The sequence below is a fragment of the Limulus polyphemus genome, unplaced genomic scaffold (genome assembly GCF_000517525.1).
Source record: "Limulus polyphemus unplaced genomic scaffold, Limulus_polyphemus-2.1.2 Scaffold1564, whole genome shotgun sequence".
NCBI lineage: Eukaryota > Metazoa > Arthropoda > Merostomata > Xiphosura > Limulidae > Limulus > Limulus polyphemus.
The window spans coordinates 253,357-258,081 of NW_013667174.1; positions in this window are offsets into that span (position 1 = coordinate 253,357).

Genomic DNA, 4,725 nt, shown 5'->3' on the forward strand with positions numbered 1-4,725 from the left:
GTGACGGTCAATCCCACTATTCGTTGGTAAAAGAGTAGCCCAAAAGTTGGCGGTAGGTGGTGATGACTAGCTGCCTTCCCTCTAGTCTTACACTGCTAAATTAGGGACGGCTAGCGCAGATAGCCCTCGTGTAGCTTTGCGCGAAATCTATAACAAACAAACAAACAGCTTAGACTTGGAACTGGCAATCTAAATGTAAAACAATTATTGCAATGTGTCTAAACCTTTTAGGATGTAGGTTGCATACTCGTATTCTTCCAGGGTTTGTACTTATTTTTGTTTGTGTTTTGTTGTTATCAGGAGCCACAAACAATCATAAACTTTATTTTTCCGCAATGTTGCACTGTCTTAGGAGGTCGAATTGAAAATTTTAATCAAGCAGCGCGATTTTTTGTTGTTGTAAACTCTAGTTGTTTTAGAGAGTTAAAATTATAATGAAATCATAATTTTTCTGCTTGTACTGTTTCTAAAGGGAGAAATAAATATACTCAGACCATATCTGCACTAGCCGTCCCTAATTTAGCAATATAAGACTAGAGGGAAGGCAGATAGCCATCACCACCCACCGCCAACTCTTGGATTACTTTTTTATTAATGAATAGTGGGATTGACCGTCACATTATAACGCCCCCATAACAGAAAAGTGTGTTTGTTTGTAATTAAGCACAAAGCTACACAATGGGCTATCTGTACTCTGCCTACCACGGGTATCGAAACCCGGATTCTATCGTTGTAAGTGCGCAGACATACCGCTGTGCCACTGAAAAAAGTAAACGTGTTCGGTGTTACAGGGATTCGAACCCGCCACCCGCAGGCTGCGAGTCAAGCGCCCTAATCACCAGGCCATGCCAGGCCTTAAATTATTTTATCTTATTTGAAAATGCTAAAATTTCATTTGTTGTTTAAATTACACAATACTGATTTTGATTTTAAGCATAAAGTTAACTATGGATGGCCATCTGTGGTGTGCCCACCACGGGTATATAACCCCGAATTTTGGTGTTATAGGCCCTCGAGCTTGAAATTGAAAATCAATTAAACTTCTCTCAAGTAGAAAAGTCTGAGCCAACAATGACGACTTAATAAGGACAGCAGCAATCTCTCATGCTTTATAATGCATTATTTTTCAAGAATTTGATAAGTCAAAATATGATTATAACTTATTAATGAAATAAGATAAGTGAAGATACTTTCAGTCTGATGTTGTAGTAAAGAGAAACCTAATATAAATACACATTTAAAAGTCATTACCTTTTTCACAAGTATAATATGCATTTACATTTATCATGTTATATCTCAAATATTTCAATTGAATGCTGAACTTTCAAAACACGGAAACTATGTAATATGCAACATGATTTATCACATATTTTCTTTCATGCTGACCTAGAACGGATCAACGACTCCACAGAGCTGGAAAAAATTGAAATATTTCAGCATAAAGATACAGTGTTGTTCAAGATATATTAACTACGAACATTAAACAAGCTACAAATCATGTACGAAGGAATAACTGTTAGCTTGTTTGGTTGTTTTGAACTTCGCGAAAGCTACAAGAGGGCTATCTGCGCTAGCCATCCCTAATTTAGCAGGCAGGGAAGGCAGCTAGTCATCACCACCCACCGCCAATTCTTGGGCTATTCTTTTACCAACGAATAATGGGATTGACCTACACATTATAACGCTCCCACGGCTGAAAGGGCGAGCATGTTCGGTGGGACGGGGATTCGAACCCGCGACCCTCAGTTTGCGAGTCGAGCGCCCTAACCACCTGACCATGCCAGTGATTATTATTTTGAAAAGTCACTTTGATGAGCAGTCGTTTCTGCCTAACACGAGAAAGGCAAATTAGTTTTCTTATAATAAAAATATATGCCAAGACAATATTTGTTTTTGGTCAATTGTTTTCTAGGAATGCATGTCAGTAATCCTTCAGTTGTTTTCTACTACTGATTACAATCTGTCCATTTTTGGAAATCCTTAGTGGAACAGACCACAAAGCACCATCGTTATACAGCAGCACGCACACAAAATTCTCCATGCGTTGTAGTTATAATATTTACTGGTAACTTTAAGAATTTAGATACTAAATAAAATTGGCAACCTTCGCTCAAAATCAAAACTACAATCTGAAAAAAATCGAAAAAGGTTTGTCTAAAAATTAGTTACTCGAGTAATGGCTAAATCTGACCTTAACATGTTTCTACTTTAGTATGAGACTAGACAAATAGAATGAAGAAATCCTATATAAAGCAACATCAAAATAAATCAAGTCTCATAACAGTTGACAATTAAAATTTCTAGTGACAAGTATTGATAAATTCAATTGCATTAATACGTTTTCTGTCACTTTTTTTTTATGACACAATGAACCAGCAAATATGCCAATCGTGAAATTATTGTTATTATTGTTATTGTAAAGCTATACAATGGCATATCTGCACTCTGTCCATCGCGGGAATTTGAACCACGTATTTTAACATTGTAAGTCCTTAAATTTACCGCGGACCCACTGGCGGCGTGAAACTAGTAAACTCGACACACACACACACACACACATATATAGAAGCTTTGAAGAGGTTAAGTATTAAAGTTTACTGGTAATGTAGCAACGCTTTACTTATGCTTTTATGTATTATTTCACCATCGTTTTGGCCTTTTTTACGTTATCAAGTATTTACACTATTACAACAAAACCCATTTTCGTCGTTATGTTTCATTTAGCAGATTCTTTTTGTCACTATGAACGATGCACACCTTTTCCATAACTTCTTTTTTTTTTTAAGGTTTTGAGTGAGTGTGATAATTAGTTTGTACCAGTGTTATGGCTATTAAGTCATAGCTATTATAACCATATTATGTGCTTTGTCTTAGAAATATTTTCGAATTTCTTGGATAAGGCTTATAAAAATCAGATAATTATGTAATTCACGCATTTTGTCTCCCCACATTCTTTCTACATTATTTAAGCAACATTTGTATAAGAAACCCATTTCTCTGGACTTTTTTCGAACGTTGTCTCCAACTTTACCATATAGTAGTTTCCTTTAGCACGGTTACAGAGAACATATAGTAGCGTACGGTGTATTGAACATCTCCTCCTGAACACTAGCACATTCTGAGATACGTAGATGTAAGAATCAGGTTACTGCAAGCGACAAGACGTACGTGAAGTAAATGTGTACGCGTAATATGTAAAACACAGAGCAAATTTACAAAAACACGGGAAGCCGGATGCTCTTTCTTCTAATAGACAAACAAAAAAACATTTCATTATTTACTGAAATGTATACTGTATTCATAACCCAACGGATGTGTGTCATGAATGTGTTCCAGATATGCTTCGCTCTTTGACATGTTCCTTCATTGAAAAGCCACATCCAGCGGAACAAAATACAGTGTATTAATTAACGTTCTTTGATAAACCTCTAGTGGCTCAGTGGTAAATCTGCAGACTTAAGACGCTAAAAATTGGGTTTCGATACCATGTTGGGCAGCGCATAGATTGCCCATTTTGTAGCTTTGTGCTTAACAATAGCCTGCCTCCGGTGGAACAGCAGTGAATTTACAGACTTACAACAATAAAATCTAGAGTTTGATTCCCACGGTGAACATAGCAAATATCCCAATGTGGCTTTGCCCTAAAACAAACAAACACTCTTTGTTAAAACTGACAAAAACACATGAAATGTTTTATGGGTTTCACATAATTTTATTGTTTTTTTTGTTATTTTAAGAAACAATCACTTGAAAATTTCACACAAAAAGTATTTATGAAGGACTTTAAGAACTAATTCCGAAAGTTTGGAATTTGTAAGCCATCAAAAGGCGTATGGACATCACTTACACGAGTAGTTCAGTATTGTAGCCTGATCGAAACACCGGGTATAAAGAGAAAAATAAATTATTAACATTTTATTTATAGTTTTTAAAGTATGTATGGGGAATCAGTTTATAATTATTGTTACAATATTCGTGGATAATTTATATGATTTGTTTGGAGAACCTGGATGCTTAAAAGAACTTTTATATCTTGTCTAAAATGTGATTTTTCAGTGTTTATATTTTTATTTTTTAAATTTATTTCTACTAGTGGGAAATAACTGAAATGAAATCAAACATGCCTCTGTTTTTTATTCATACATTACTTGTGCCACATGCGGCGCTAGTATTGCTATAATTATTCTAAAATTTCAATAAGAAGGCATAAGTGTGGAACAGTAGACGAAATTCTCGGTTGTAATTGTATCAAACGTTGTCTATACTGTTTGTTTGGAAAGGTATTTTTTTATGTTTTTTTACTAGAATATTCATACCAAAGTATTTTCGTAATTCAAGATGTTGATTGCTTTTTTGCTAAACTTTCTGTGTTGTTATTGTTCACCCAGCTGAGCTGACTAGGTTTAAAGAAAGAAAAGCGCGATACCGCAGAGGACTACTTTTTCGTTTTGAAATTCACTTTATACGAACGTTTTTTTATAATATATTGTTCAGTTAATATAAGTTTTATATGAAAAATGAAAATGTTGTGTTAACGTTACAAAAGATAATGTAGCACAAAGCGATATCTGTGCTCTGCCCACCACGGGTATCGAAACCCGGTTTTTAGTAGTATAAGTCTGCAGACATTCCACTGTGCCAGTTGGGGGGGGGGGGGTTGTTTCCAAAAGCACGTTTTTGAAACCACGTATTCGATCTTTACAGTTGTATATACAAACGAACAAG